The sequence below is a fragment of the Brassica rapa genome, chromosome A04 (assembly GCF_000309985.2).
Source record: "Brassica rapa cultivar Chiifu-401-42 chromosome A04, CAAS_Brap_v3.01, whole genome shotgun sequence".
Classification (NCBI taxonomy): Eukaryota; Viridiplantae; Streptophyta; class Magnoliopsida; order Brassicales; family Brassicaceae; genus Brassica; species Brassica rapa.
In genome coordinates this window covers 5,687,371-5,703,885 of record NC_024798.2, presented here as the reverse complement: position 1 = coordinate 5,703,885, position 16,515 = coordinate 5,687,371, and the positions used below count along the sequence as shown (strand labels likewise).

General features: G+C 38.3%; 1 long non-coding RNA gene across 1 annotated transcript; it reads left to right on the top strand.

Annotated features, from left to right (window-relative positions):
- Positions 1-4,123: 4,123 nt before the first annotated feature.
- On the top strand, positions 4,124-6,906 carry LOC117133766. Its single transcript, XR_004457781.1, has 2 exons — positions 4,124-6,338; positions 6,506-6,906. It is a non-coding gene; the product is annotated as an uncharacterized LOC117133766 (long non-coding RNA).
- Positions 6,907-16,515: the final 9,609 nt, after the last annotated feature.

Here is a 16,515-nt window from a genome sequence, read left to right as displayed (position 1 = left end):
AGTTTTGGTTTTTGGTTTATGCGCGTGATATCGGTCCCTTTGTTCGGTTTTCCATTCAGTGGTGAACCCCGCTCAATCGGGCTCTTCCCTATCCGGAGTATCCAAGAGCTACATAGATCGAACGCGGGTTCAGAACCTGCATCATTCTTTCATGCGGGGTTGAGGGCTGAGATTTCCTCTCGGAAAACTAGGTTCTCAGCTTTGACTGTGATACCTTATGTACGCTCTACTGCAGCTGATTTGAGTACTCTTCCATCCTCTCTTTCAAGATTTGGATATTCGAGATGATTAAGGGATTGGCCGTAGGGGTATTGCTATTTTCCCGTGCTGTATGCATCTTAAAAATTTGCCCTTTGATGGCTTTTAGCTCGGCTTGCAATTTTGTTTCTGATGTGGTGGCCAAAGATTGCCCTTTCTCACTTCCGATCATTTTCACGTAGTCATGGTTATCACCCTCCTTCTAGCACCAAACTCTAAGGGTAAAGCAGGGTTCTTCGTGATACGACAAAAATATGAAGTACGATAGAAGGAACTCGAGATATGGATCAAATGTTATGTTTCTTGATCTATAAAGGAGAAAATATAACTTATACGCCTTGAAACCCTAGTTTTAGTTTTTTCGCTGCTAATGTTGAGGTGTAGAATAGTCGATCGATCTCCTTCTTCTAGGTTTTAGGAATCTCTTTTTTAGGTTCATATAGTCAAAACTATATTAGATTCTTCTATATACTTAAGTACGAAAAAGTATCCATTTAGGAAGTTATTCATTTTAGTTGGAGGTTGGAGAAATACCCGGCACAGAAGCCAAAAATTGACGAGGTATGAGAATAAGGTCGGTATCCTGTTCTAAGTTGGAGGAATGACTTCCTCGATTAATTATCCCCAACAAAACTCATGAAAGTTTATTATTTTTTCTTTAAGAAGAATTTTTTAAGAAGAAAATTTAATCAAAAATCAAGAATCAAACACATTATAATTTGTCCTAAACTATATTATACTAAACTAAATTTCATGAATTGGAGCCTCAAAAAATTTAATATATTAACGGGGACTACGGCAGAAGCTTTTCATGGAATGTTGCATGAACAGTCCTATATGTATCTACACCCTTTTTATTAAATGATATTAGCCATTTTCACCATGGGAAGGTTCCTCTGCATGGAATCTTATCTTTAACCACAGTTTTATTCGAAGGTGAAGTTCCAGTGGAATGGACGGTGGCGCATGGGTTACTCTTCCACTTGGTGTCTTACCGAAGGAGTCTTGCTTCCTCTTTTCTCAGGAGGTTTCAACAGTTTTGGAGCATTTGTGTTTCGTGTTTCTCCATATCGTTGGCGAATTCAATGTTTATGAAGCAGTCGTGTGTCAGCTTTATAACTTTGGCGACGGCGTGTGTGCATGTGTCTGCTTCTATGTTGTTAGCGTAGAGTCTTTTATGTCTCCTGATAGATTGAGTCACAGCTTCTTCCTCTTTTCCTTTTCCGGTCACCACATTCTCTTCTTTTCATTCTTGGAAATCGATTGCGACGTTTTGGTTTTTGGTTTTCGTCCCATGTCTCTTCCTCTTGGTGCCAAGCTTTCGATTGTTTGGTGCGCTTGGTGCCAAACTACAGTCTGTCAGACCTCTGGGTCTCAGAGGCTGAGCATGAGTGTCTACTGGTTCTTATATCCCTTGTCATTTGGATTGCTTGGGTTTTGGTGGCACAGTGTGTAGAATTGCATCATTCCAAGGGTGGAGCCTATGTTTCTTGTTTTTCCCTAGTGGATGTTAGTTGCAGGACTTGTGATGCAATGCGGCAGCCTTTCAACCCATCTTCATCTTTACTTTTGGTAGTGTCGAATACAGTTACTCTTCGGTTTTGGATCTTGGTCAAATTTGTCTTAGGATTTTGATGAGTTTGTGGCACCGTCATCGGTCTTCATTGAGTTCATGCTAAGAATAGGTACCGTTAGCCCTTGTCGGGTTCTTGTAGAGAGACTTTGTGCTCAAAGCATTTGTGGGGGACCAGGATTCATACATTGTAATGTCATTGGGAGACTAGGGTTCGTTCTCATTGACATCGTCAGATGTCCTAACCAATTTTTTGATTGTAGATCATGTTGTATAAGAACTGGATTTTTTTCAATTCTAGTCTTATTGTTATTGTGTTGTTCTTAAAGTCTTTCCAACTTTTTAGGACTTACATGTTAACTTGTACTAGATCTTGACCCGAACAACCGTGCGGGTGATCAATTTTATTTTTACACATAAATTTATTTTTATATGATTAGTTGTATTTAAATTTAATATTTACCATATTACTAATTGTTTAAATATATCATTTCAAAACACAACAATTTTATAGTTCACATGCAATAATTTAATTTATTTGTTTTAAATTGTCAATAATAACATATTTTCAATAATATGATACAAAATTTTAAATTGAAAAATTCTTATTGGTTAAGGATCAAATATTTAACATAAAATTGTACATGAGTTTAGTTATAATTTCAAAATTAATTATTAGATATTTAAAAGTTTTTTTAGTTAAAATGAAATCTACGTTTAACTTTTAATAAAACACAAAATTAACTAAATTTTTAAATTTTTTGTTTAAGTAAAAAATGAAATATACATTTATATTTTAAATAAATACGAAATTGATTAAATATTTAAAAGGTTTATTTTAATGAAAAATTAAATATATATTTATATTGTAAATAAAAAGATATGAAAATATTTTAGCCAGATACAATTTTGAGAGAAAATTAGGAGTATATATTTGATTTGTTTGTTTTAGAATAATTCAAATAATTCAAATATTTATACAAAAAATATTTTAATCAACTTTTTAAGGGATGGTCCAAATAAAAAAAAAATCACACATGAATTAAGTTATGACATCTATTTTAATAGTATAGACTAGATTTTAACCCGCACGTCCGTGCAGATAATTTTTCATTTTATAAATATATTTGATAATATTACAAATATTTTAAATATATAAATTTCATTTTATTATTATATATTGTGTAACTCATAATTTTATTTTTATATTTCTTATTCGGCATTATTAACATATAGTGATTTGTTTCATACATTTTACTTGGATATTAAATTTTATTACTTACTAATATATTTTCGAGTTAGGTCCAATAAAATAACAATATAAAATAATCAAATAGATAATCTCCTTTAAAATACGTTTTTTTCTTTAATTTATACATTTTGCTATAATACATTTTAAAATTTTATTTATTTATATTATGGAAAATAAATATGTTTACATTAATTTATATATACATGTTGTGTTTAAAAAATATACTTTAACATATATTATTTTAGTATTTAGCGGGATTTATAAGAAAAAACACTATTTTCTCTAAATAATATAGCCCTATTATTTTAGTATATTTTATACATAGTAGCATATAACACATTATTTTAGTAAATTTTATTGATATATGATATTTTGGATGTTATGATATTGAGTTTTCTTTTTATTTTTAATTAAGATTTCAAAATATTAGATTGCTTTAATTTTTACAACATATATAGTTTGTTTTTTCTTGGTGCATTTCAAAAAGTTATTCTTTATTATCTATGATTTTATCTTTTGTAAAATTTGAAATATATCATTTTGTGTTTGAATATTTATTTTCAAAATTTTATATTTTGTCAAGAAAACTTTTAAAAATTACACAACTATTTTTCAGTTTGGAAGATTACATGAGTTTTGAATTTGTTTTTGTTACTACGTTACTCTACATTATCTTATAAAAAATATTTGAATTTTCGTAATATTTTCTATTTTTTCTGAACATATTTATTTATAATTAAAATAAAAAATATATATGAATTACTAGAATTTAATAGTTTTCTAATAACATATTTTTTAAATAGTATATGAACTAAAGGTTATTATATACTATTATATTTTTATATAAAAATTTTAAACAATATATATTATATTTTAAACAAAAAGTTAATATTTTGTTGTAGATATAAAGGTTTAACACATTTTAATAAATTTATTTTTGTATAAAAATATTATATAGTTTACAAATTTTAACCCACTTTAATGATGAGTGATAATTTATTTAGATGATTTTTAAATTGTTTTTGTTAATTTACCTATTTAATAGATTTTTCATATTTAATTCATACAGCACTTTTATTTTTATATAACAGAGAATATAATTATTTAATTTATAAAGAATAGTATATAATTTTTATTTTCTTTTTTTATAATAAAAGTTTAGTTAACATTGATTTATAACAATATTATATTACTAATTACAAAATTAAATAATATGATATTTTATAAAAATATTTAAAATTTTCAGTAAGATTTTCGTAGATTCTTTTTCTCAACAGATATTGTTATAATAGAAAAAATTAAATTTATAGTTGATTTATTATTAATGTAAATAATCAAATATGTCATATTAACTAATTCTTTAAGTGGTTCTACTATGTGACTTGTTAATAGTAGATAAAAATAGGACCCTAAATTAATAGATTAGATATACAAATTTGAAATAATTAAAAATACATGTAATTTCTAACTTATTATGTATTTCAAAAAAATAAATTTTGCAAAAGTTATATTCTTAAGTTTGGCACTTATGAAATTATGTGATTGAAGTTTATATGTGATTTAAGTTTATTTAACGACATAGTGTGTTCATAATGGCAGGTATCTCTTAGTATAACAAAGATTCAATCAAGTTAGAGCAAATTAACATATTGCACGAAAATAAGGTGTAAAAAGAGATCGTACCTAATCTATCTACTTAAGAAAACAGGAACCAAACACATACATATTCTTTGTGTGATGATATTATGTCAACGAGAAACTTATAAATCAACTTAGAGAAAAGTATCATCTTTAGTAAAAGAGGTCCAAATCAAAGTTATTGTATTGCTAATATAATTGTATATATACAGTCGGTCTACATTAATAGATTACATAGAACGTAATTCGTTTGTTATACTTATAATAGAGTACATCCAAAATTAAATTAAATCGTGTCAATATATTAGTTCACTTTTAATAGATTTAAATGTTGGTTTAATGGAAGTTGTCCGGTTCCATTGTAATAGCAGTGTGTTATATAATAATTAGATTGTAACAATTTTGAAATGATCCATAAATTAAGCAGCTTTCTAACAAACTTAAAATAGTCCAAAACTTAAATGAACATTAATGGTAGATAAATTTAGGACTCTATTTTAATAGAGTAGATGGGTTCCATTTTTATTGATGAATATTAATAGTTTAGCAAAAAAAAATTTGATTGAAGAAAATGATTGCTCAACTTCAAAATTAAATATTCGGATTCAAAAACTTAAATTTAAAATTTAGATAAAAAAACTACTAAGTATTTGACCAAGACTGTCTAGGATGTTAATACTTAATACATTTAATAAGGGTGATGATTGGTTCAACTGTGGCTCTAAAAATTTAGCTGTAAAAGTTTAGCGGTAGATCAATTGATTTTTTTTGCAGAGACTTTTTATGTAGTTAAATTTGTTGTAGCTGTAAATTATAGGCAGTAGATATTTTAAAATAAAATATGTGAAATCTGCGATGTATATATAAATAATTATTTTTATCAATTAAATAATTTATATTAATTTTTTTATAAATTCTCAAAGTTATTGTTATTTAAAATGTGATATGTAAATAATATATATTTTATTTAAAATATTTCAATAATTTTTACAACACCCAAAATTGAATTAAATATTTATAGATGTTTTTAATTATGATTATCTAATTTATTTCATATTATAGATAATTTTTTTTATTTCACAGATTCTACAGCCTATAAAAGAAAGCTTTAGGTTTTTTACCTAAAATACATTAAAAACATTTTTGCTTTAGTTTTTTTGCTGTAGCTTTAAAAATATAGGTAAAGCATGATTGGTAAAAGTTTATAGAAACTTGATTTAGGCTTTAACTATTAAAAATAAAGTTACAACATGATTGGTAAAGTTTAATGATTTAAAAGTAAACAAAGCTAAATTAAGAAGATAAATCCCAACCAATCATCCCCAAGATTTTGAATAGCTGCTAGGATGTTAATGCATTTACCTAGGCATGATACTAAATATAGGTGAAGTCAAGTGTTTGACCAAAAATATGATAGAAATGGATTTATTTCTTTTCTTAACAAAGCTGAGTCTAGTGGACAAAAAAAAAAAACAAAGCTGAGTCTCGTCAATTAGATTATAAATAAGTCTCATTTTGACAGAAATACTGAAATGTTTTTTTTGAAAAGGATAAAGAAGACTTGTTTATCAAACAGTGTAAAATTAAATCATTAAGATCGACATCTCTTACGTATTTGTAAGTTATTAGCTTAACCGTTATCTATATATCTATTCATACTATAGATATTCGTGTTAGCCATGAAAGATCTATTAACGACGATTGTGAATTTTAAGCCTAATAAGCTTTTTTCTGTTCTTTTTGTAATTTTGATGTGCCTATATTCTAACAAAGATTTACTGCAGCTTTTAGAAACGTAACTATGGCAACCAAGAAGTTTTTATCTCTCATATCCTTGATGGTGTTGGTTTCCATCTATCTACCCATGGTTTCAGGTACAAAAATTGAATTGCTCGAAATATGATTTATCTTTATATGTCTATAGTATCATGGTGCATAGGAGACTCAATAATATTTTCTTTCAAAATAGGACTTCATCACCACTTAAAAAGAAGATATTATGGTTATATTTTAATTAAAAACATGATATTTATAAATTAGAAATAAAAATGTATACTTAAAAATAAAATATTAATAAATTTTAAATAAATTCAGCATGCTTACATGGAAAAACCCTAACTGGTTTACAAATAATAATATTACCATTTTCTTTCTTCAATTTAAAAATAGAAGGAAAAAAAGGTATGCATGTCCTAGATGTCCCGGTTGTAGTTCGACTTGCGATATATTTTAAACTTGGGCTCTCTGAGTTTGATACACATTTGAAAGAAAAGTATTAAGAAGCTAAAGTTGGGCTTTGGTGCAGTTGAATTCCTAACTTGTGAACAAGCATTTTTGCCTGCGTTGTTTAAATCAAGGATTAACTGGGAAGTGTCATTTTAGCAAACAAAAAGTCAGCTAATTTCAATATAATGCAAAATCAGTTTTGCATTATCTGATTAAAAAACTCTCTAGCATAAAAGTTCGTAAAACACTTGATGATTATTTTGTACTTTAACCTTTGCTAATATATTTGTTTATGACCTAATAGGACAAGTCAGAGAATGTTTTCTACAACAACAGTGTAAGAACTCAACGACATGTAATGAGTTTTGTAGGTTTAAAGGATACAGACTAGGAGGATTTTGCGAACACTTTGTTGGCTCAAAGAACGGCCATTGTTGCTGCTATTTTGGTTTTGAGTCTGAAAAGTTTTCCAAATCCGATGATACCAATGTACTACTCATTACTAATTAATTCATCATTGTAGTGGTTCAAAACAATGTATTCTCATTTAACAAATATCCAAAAAAGTTTCCATGTGGGTTATGCATATTATATTATAACATAGTCAATAATAAGGGTTAAGCTATAAACGATCTAAATTGACTTGATTCATTGCGTGATACATTTTGTTTAAAGAGCTTTTCCAAAACAGAAAGCTTACAGTTTTCCACTATTAGCTCTAAGGATACTTTTCTCTATGTGCGAAAGGCACTTAGCCCTTGAGAAATCCACCGCACAACCTAACTAAATTGCATTCACTTTTATGACATGTCTTGGCTCTTTTTTATTCTTAAATTACCCTAAGAGGTGATTTATACTCTCTCAAATAAGAGGTCGAGTTGTAGTTCTTAGGGATCGAATCACATGGAGCTAGAAAACCAAATAAATCTAATCAAATTGATTTAGCTAGGTTGATTTAATGATTTTAAATGTAAAGTTGCAAGCTTGTAAGCAAAATAATTGCTCGATTGATTTGATTGAGGTTTGATGGAAGGATGGTTGCTAGACTTAGGGTTTCTTATAATCAGGATTATAATCCTACATATGCCTAACAAGTTGTATACATGATATGATAGAGCTCAACACTTATAAGCAAATGATTAGGCTTTCGCTTTCTAGGTTTGTCTATTGACCAGTGTCGATCGATGATTCTATAGGAATATCGATCGATACACATGTTGAACCGTCGACCGATTATTCGATTAGAATATCGATCGACGCTTTTGGCCAAGCGTTAATGCGTGGATTGAATATGCTCACTAAGATTCCTAAATCAGCTCTCGTCTTCTCTAGCAATTTTAGCTCAGTTAAGATGGATTCTGGGTGAGATGCAAGCTATCGCCTATGTCTACAACTCTTAGGGCAAGTTCTAGGTAGCTAATCTAAAAACAAGCATTAATGACAATTCTAAAGTTGAACATCACAACTTAGCAATCTATAATTGGAGCTAATCCCTCATGACTATCTGAACCCTAAACCTAACAGGTGGATCTATTCAGACCTGAAGTTTGTCACATAAATCATAGATAAATAGATAAGAAATTGCAATAGATATTATAAAACCAATGGATTTCCAGGAGGACTCTGAAGGATTTCCTCATTTATCTCCTAACCTAGAACTATGAATAAAATAAAGCTTAGCCGTCAACAATGGCTTAGAAAACACATAAAAGGATATTCTGGTAATTTGTGGTTGCTTCTGGGCTTCAGTCGGTCATAAAATATACGCAGCCCATATTCTGGCATAACCGTCAACCGATATCAAGGGTGCACCGTCGATCGACAGTCCTTCATCTCCTCGACAGCTTCCTCTCGCGAGGCAGACTGACCACTCTTCAGTAAAACGGACATAACTTCTTCTATAGGATGCTGCTTGACCTCAAACCGGTGACATTGGAAAGCTAACTCAAATCTATATCTTTTGGTAAAGTATGAGCTCAATTTAACGGTTGGAAGGTCTCCATCCATAGCTAGAAATCTGACGCGTCTGTGCAGCTCTGTACTCAAAAGGCTCCAAAATCACCATATTTTTCCAGAACGTACCTGAACCTATAAATACTTTAAAAATACTCCAAAACATAATAATTATATCTTAAAACACTTATATACCATGGCTGAAAATAGGGAAAATCCATGGTATATCAATGTACTACGTAATCCAAATCACAGCTTCGCATTCTGCATATAGTGATGATAAGTTTCTTCGAATATTGATTGTTCCCATCATCTTTTCTTGTGAGCCAAGAGGAACCACACCCTGGCCTGTAAAAGAGTCATTTTCTCTCCACGCTCCATCAACATAGCTGACTTTGGTATGAGCCGCATGATACCAATCAAACGGTGATGAATCCTTGTCTTGTTTTGTTTTTGTTGATCAGAAAGTTGAGCCTCGGCCCACAAAGTCCCCTCCACTCACGCAATATGTAACAGATCTTGTGGATTTTCATCCTTATTCTTATTGTTGGGGTCAAAAACGGTTACGACGGAATTATCACCCGAAAATCCTCGGAGATCGTATTTCCGAAAGAGATAGTAAAAGAAGAGATGTAATTTTCGTAAAAATAACCAATACGAAGTTTTTACGAAGAAGTATCCTTTGGGATTCAAACCGAACAAACCAAGCTCGGTCACCACGCATACACGCCGTCCGGTCGCTATGCAGCAACCAAACCCGAGCGAAGCTCGGTCGCTACGTAGCGACCGAGCGATCGTCCTGCTCGGTCGCTACGTAGCGACCGAGCTCAAGCCAAAGCTCGGTCGCTACGTAGCGACCGAGCGATCATCCCACTCGGTCGCTACGTAGCGACCGAGCTCAGCCAAGCTCGGTCGCTACGTAGCGACCGAGCGATCGTCCCGCTCGGTCGCTACGAAGCGACCGAGCTCGAGCCAAAGCTCGGTCGCTACGTAGCGACCGAGCGATCGTCCCGCTCGGTCGCTACGTAGCGACCGAGCTCGGCCAAGCTCGGTCGCTACGTAGCGACCGAGCTCGAGCCAAAGCTCGGTCGCTACGTAGCGACCGAGCACTCGTCTCGCTACGTAGCGACCGGGCTCGAGCCAAAGTTCGGTCGCTGTGTAGCGATTGAACCTTTCCGAACATCGATACGACACCAGTCCTTGCATTCTCGTCAAACCTTCGAATGCTATCTCCCGAAGACCGTAGCAAGCTCAGTCCATGTTTCCCGCTATTCTAATTCATCGATAAAACTTCGCGGATTAGAAACCACGGAAAACTCGTAGTAAACGTGTCGAGTCGGAAGACGGCCCAAAGGGACCTAAAACACGACTCGAGGCCCATCCTGCGATTTTTCCTAACCAATAGCCCGTGAACCACAGCATGGTTCACGCTTGGCCCACGAGGAAGGATAAATGTCAAGTTTCCGCGGATAAATACGGAAGTTTTGAAGATAATTGTGAAGATCGGGAAAAATGGAATATCTCCATTTTTATGCTATGACGGCTTAAGAGCAGAAGAGTAAAAGCGTAAACCGACCTTGGAGCTAGTATATAAGGAGTCCTAGGCGAGGAGAAAGAGGGAGAACTTTTTCAGAGCAAACTTAGCACTTAGAGCAATTTAGGCAATTTTCCGTTTTTGTTATTTCGAGCTGCGACTCAATTATGTTTAGCCGTCTTAGGGTTGCTAGAACTAGGAATCTCGCCGACAGCTCTCGAGCCCAGGCTTATACCTTGTTGTAACGCTCATACGCAGATTCGGAATAAGATCTACTTTGCTCTCTTTTCGATTTCTTATTTTTATCGTTGTTATTCTCGTGTTCTGATTGCTTGACGTGTGGTAATTAGCAGATATCCGGGTCCTCTGGGAAATTAGGGTTTTCCTAGTTTTCTTATTTAAACGGAAATCGACAGTGTGAATTTCGGTTCCCACAGTTTGGCGCTAGAAGGAGGGGGACTTACGGATCAATCTAACCCGCAAAAGCCACACACAATCTGACATGTCAACCAACGACGCGGATAACGTGCAAATCCTCTTAATGGAGGCAGCGGCACCGATCTCCACACTCCAGTAGCGGACGTATCCGCGGCCAACGCGCAAGCCAACGCCGCGACGCTCGAGGAGTTCAAAAAGATGTTCGCCACCTATGAGAAAAGGTCGGAAGAACAGGATAAGCTCGTGAATACCTTGACCAAACAGGTTGAAACCTTAACGGCAAGAACCCAAGCTATCCGTCCCCGCGGAACCACCAAAATCCGCGGGAAGAGGCTCGACTTCGCCACCCCACTCGATAGAGCAGGACTCGCGCGGGAACGACCTTCCGGTCAAAACCCTAGCGAGAAATCTCCCGTCGAAAAGGGGAACCCTGAAAATCTTCCGCCCCTGCAAAGGACTCGGAGGATAACGAAGCCGAACACATTGACCTGGATCCTAGCGATGTCTCCAACGACACCGACGAGGATGTAGACAGACATCCAAGAAGGACCAGAAGCCGATCCGCTCGGGAAGGCTCCCCGTTCGAAAAACCAATGACGGAAGAAGAAGAAGTCGCCTATTGGAACGAACAAGAAGAGCTGGCCGAAAGGCAAACCGAGCTCACTCGCAGTAAACGCCGACATGCTCGAAAATCCACTGACAAGACATCGGATATCCGCGATCTTCGCGACTACATCACTAAGACTGCGGCAGAAGTGAGAGCCGTAAAGTCTCAAATCCATCATGCTACTAGTGCTGCCCCCGAGATCGATCGACTGCTGGAAGGAGCTCGAAAAACCCCCTTTACCAGTCACATTTCGGACATGAGGGTGTCCGATCCGGGAAAGATCAAAGTACCGAAGTACGTTGGTACGGCCGATCCAAAAGCGCACCTTCAAGCTTTCCACATCGCGATGGGAAGAGCAAGACTGAAGACGGCGAAAACATGCCGGCTATTGCCGCCTGTTCGTCGAAAATCTCGAAGGAGCAGCGCTCGAATGGTTCGCACGCCTTCGTCGCAACACCATCGGGAGTTTTCGACAGCTCGCATCGGAATTTCTCAAACAGTACTCTGTATTCATAGACAGGGAAACCTCCGATGTTGACCTCTGGAGTCTCTCCAGAGGGAAGACGAACCCCTCCGCGAGTTTATCAGTCGATTCAAGCTGATAATGTCCAGGGTCAGCGGGATAAGCGACAAAGTGGCCATCGACGCGCTGAGAAAGACGCTCTGGTACAAGTCGAAATTCAGAAAATGGATAACTCTCGACAAACCGCGAACGATCCAGGACGCCCTCCACAAAGCAACGGACTACATCATAGTCGAGGAAGAAACTAAAGTCTTATCGCAAAAACATAAGCCGGCAAGACCATCCTCGAAAGACGCAGATCCGAAGGGGAAAAAGAAGAACTCTCGTAATGACAAGTACGTCCATCACGAGGGGGAAGATCTCCAAGGGGCGCATAACTATGCGATCAGTTCGGATCAAGGCCGGACCACGGGCAACACATGGACTCGCAATCAAGGGTATGACGAAAACACCTTCTGCGAGTTCCACCAATCCCGAGGACACTCCACGACCAATTGCAAAGTCTTGGGAGCAAGACTGGCCGCGAAGCTACTCGCTGGAGAGCTTTCAGATAGAAATCCGCCCGCTGAAAAATCCCCTCAACGAAACCATCCTGGGGATAAACGCGGTAGGAGGCCGGATGACAAAGGGAACGATAACAATCGTCGCAGAGTCAATATGATCATCGTAGGATCACAATACTGCGGCGATACCGTGTCGGCCATCAAGGCTTACCAACGGAAGGCAGAATCAAGTGCAAATTGGCCTACATGGTCTCCTCCTCGAGACGGCCAAAGTTGCTCGATCACCTTCACAGAGGAAGAAGCCGGCGGTATCGACCAACCTCACTGCGACCCGCTCGTCATAGATCTCGTCATACGAGATTTAGAAGTCGGAAGGGTACTCGTCGACACGGAAGCACGGTCAACGTAATCTTCCGCGACACTCTCAAGCGGATGAGTATCAAACTCGGAGAAGTAATTCCGACGCCAAAACCACTCACGGGTTTTTCAGGCGAAGTGTCGATGACTCTCGGATCAATCCAATTGCCAGTCATGGCCAAGGAGATCACGAAAATCGTCGAATTCGCGGTAGTCGATCATCCCGCTATCTACAACGTGATCATGGGAACCCCATGGCTCAACGCCATGCAGGCAGTTCCGTCAACCTACCACCTGGGTCTCAAGTTCCCAACGCCGAGCGGAGTCGCGGCCATCTGGGGATGCCAAAAACAGTCGCGACTATGCTTCCTCGCGGAGCATAAGTTAAGGCAAATCACGGCTTCCGCAAACGGCAAACGCGCGAAGATAGATCGATCTTCAGCCAAAAGCGCCCCGGGAGAAGACGAAGTAAAATCGTCTATCAACGCAAACGCAGCGGACGTCGAAGCTCGACATAAATCCGAAGCCCACGCGACAACTCAACCGGAACATCCGGAAAATAGCGTCGACCCAGCCACGATCGACACGGTCAAGGCGGACATCGCGACATCTACCGCCGAGTAAGAACACTCGCGGCATGAAACAGAACTACGAGATGGCTTGATCCTCGAAAGGGGTACGTAGGCAGCTCGTCAAAAGACGAGTTCAGCTATCCCCCTCTCTAAAAAGGGGGGGGGGGAGTGGGTGCGTATACTCGTATACTCCCACTTAGAAAAATCTTCATTATTGTAATCGAGTTTTTAGAAACTTCAAAACTTTTACTACAATATACGTTGTCCTTCTTATCGAAAACGTTTACGCTTCAGTAAAACACAAAAGAAACTTTCAGGACACGCCTGAAAACGTTAAGACTCTTGTCTGCGGCCCCTTCCGGCCCAAAAATCGTAAAGATTATCATCTTTCAAACACACAAAAATACACGCATAATCCTCGAAATAGCTGCGAGACGTCGCAAAAGTTAAAATTCGAGGACAATGCTAACAAATTGTCCGAACGCGACCACCAAAAACCTTACACCCCGTTCGTCGATTGGCCCCGACGAACACGCCAGCCGTCTTAAACAAACGCAATTCGATCACTCTTTTGATCTTTAAAAACGTCCAGCACAAGGACAAAAGCGCGCTACAACAAAAATCCGAAATTTTGGTTTAGCACTTCCAGTTGATTCTGAGAAGATGCTCGATTCGTACCATACAAGTCATATAAGCCGAGAACATATCGCGGACTTTAAATCGGTGCGAGTCAGGAAGAAATCGCAACAGGAAAAACGATAGCCGGCTAGTCACCGCACAAACCTTAACCGAAAGTAAACCTAGGTCTTGCCCTAAACCCAACGCTCTGGTCTCAAACATCTCAAGGCATGATATCTAAAAGATACGAGATCCTAAACCATGTCTCTCCGTTCATATCTCAATGTTCTCGAAAATCGTAAAGATAAGTAAATTTTTACGAAAATCACGAACGAACCAACAGATTGAACGTCTAATCAGAACTAAATACGAGACGACAACTCGTATTTACTTCAACCTACTCAGGAAAACTCGAAACAAAACATTTATCATATAAATAAACCGCGTAAAGCGGCAAGGGATTCAAAGCCACCAACGGCCAGTCCCGGTAAATACAAATACGGCCATCTAGGCCTAAACAAAATCCAAATTCAAAGGGCCACACTGGCCGAAAACAGATAAAAGGATAACTAATCCGCCCTCATAATCCAAAGTCAAAGTCCCGGACAACGAAGCACCGAAACGCATCCGCGGGACGATCCTTCCTCGCCACCATCGGGAAACCCGGTCGGAACCTCCTCGGTATCAGGGAAACCGGGATGGAATCCCAGAACCCTTGAATCTTCTCGTCAATCGGAGGATAAGCGCCTCAGCATGGGCACGTTCACTCCCACTCTTCATCAAGCTCATTTCCTCTTCAAACACATAGTCATCGGCTCGCGTCCTCCAAAGACTTCCGACCGAACCGCGGCACTCGCGAAGTCACCCACCGAGGTAAAGGCATTCTTGAGGTTCCCATACTCAACCTGGAATTGAGATGCACGAGTCTTCATCACCTCGACGATTTCTCTTTGCCTTTCCTCTCCGCTTTACGAACAGCCCGCGCATGATCACGAGTAAGTTGCGCCTCTCGCTCCAGCATCTCGCCTTGCACGCGAGCAAGATCCCGCTCCGCTTTCTCCGCTTTGAAGCGGTAGACCATGGCTTCTCTATGGCCCGCCTCAATGGCCGAGCCCAGCAAGCTCAGGCCCTGCAAAAATCTGGCATGTTATAAACATATACACAGGACAATCACCAAAAAATTTCAAAAAAACTAACCCCATTGATGATGCGAGATCCTTCCGCAACGACTCTCGGCCTCGCCGATTCTTTCGTAGGAGGAGGAGCATCGAAACCCGATGGCAGCCCAGCAAAGAAATCATAGAAATCCGGAATAGGGGCCTCGCTCGAACCGCTCCCGTCGTCGTAAGCAAGGTTCGGATCCCATCCTGGAAGCATAGAGTCATCCATCGAAAACTCTATGTCGCCAAGATCGACATCTTTTCCCTTCCAAGAGCTCGACTCCGGCACAGCTGTTGGAGCTTCGACGGGATTCTGGTCGTCGGTTTCGGATTCGCTTCCCGTGTCCGCATCCAAAGTAGGACCGGGTTGCACGAATCTCAGTGCCTTCCGAACCCTCTTCGGCGTAAAAGAAGTCCAGAAGAAGGGACCATTCCTGAGAAGATCCCTCACCGAAATGATGTCCTCGGGGAACGGAGCAAAGGGTTGATGAAGGGACGATCATTCGGCAACCTCCGGAACAGTGGAATGCAACTCTCTTCGACGGATGCAGCGTCTCCATACGAACAAAGAAAAGAACTTCTTCCACGAGTTGAAGTTCGAAATAAACTTCTTAACCACTGACATAAATTTCCGAGGGACCAACCTATGCTTATCCGTACCCCTGACAAGTTGAAGCCTCAAAAGCGCTTCATAATGATCGACGGAAAGGGAAAGGCCATGCTCGTAGCTTAGGATCAGGATCCCAATAAGATGCTGAATGGCAAGGGGTGTCAACTGACTTATCGCAACTTCGAAACGATCCAACACTCGGACGAGAATTTCGGGTATGGGGAACCATAGGCGACAACGCACTACGAACGCCTCATAGCAAGTAAAGTAACCTCCGGGGGGCTGTTAGCACATTCCCCGCGGCAGGGAACCCGGAACTCCACAGCATCCGGGATGTGGTAGAACGATCGCATCGTCGCGAGAAACTCGTCAGTAGTCCTGCTTGCATCCTCTTCTCGACTCCACGATGGACCAGGACCGGGAACGGCTTCTCCTTGGGAGGGGTCAACGAGCCATAATGAGCAACCCACCATGCCTCGTTCTCGGCAGGATGCACCGAGTGAGGCACACGAACTCCATCTTCGGAACGACGAGCTCTTCATAAGGACTCGCGGACGAAGACCCTTTTCTCGCAATTTTCTTGCTCGAATCTTTACACTTCTCTTGAGAGATAGAGAAAAAGGGTGGAGAGAAAGATAGAAAGTTTTTTTTTAGGAAAGATCTTTGAGAAAACAAGAAAGTGAAAAAATTATG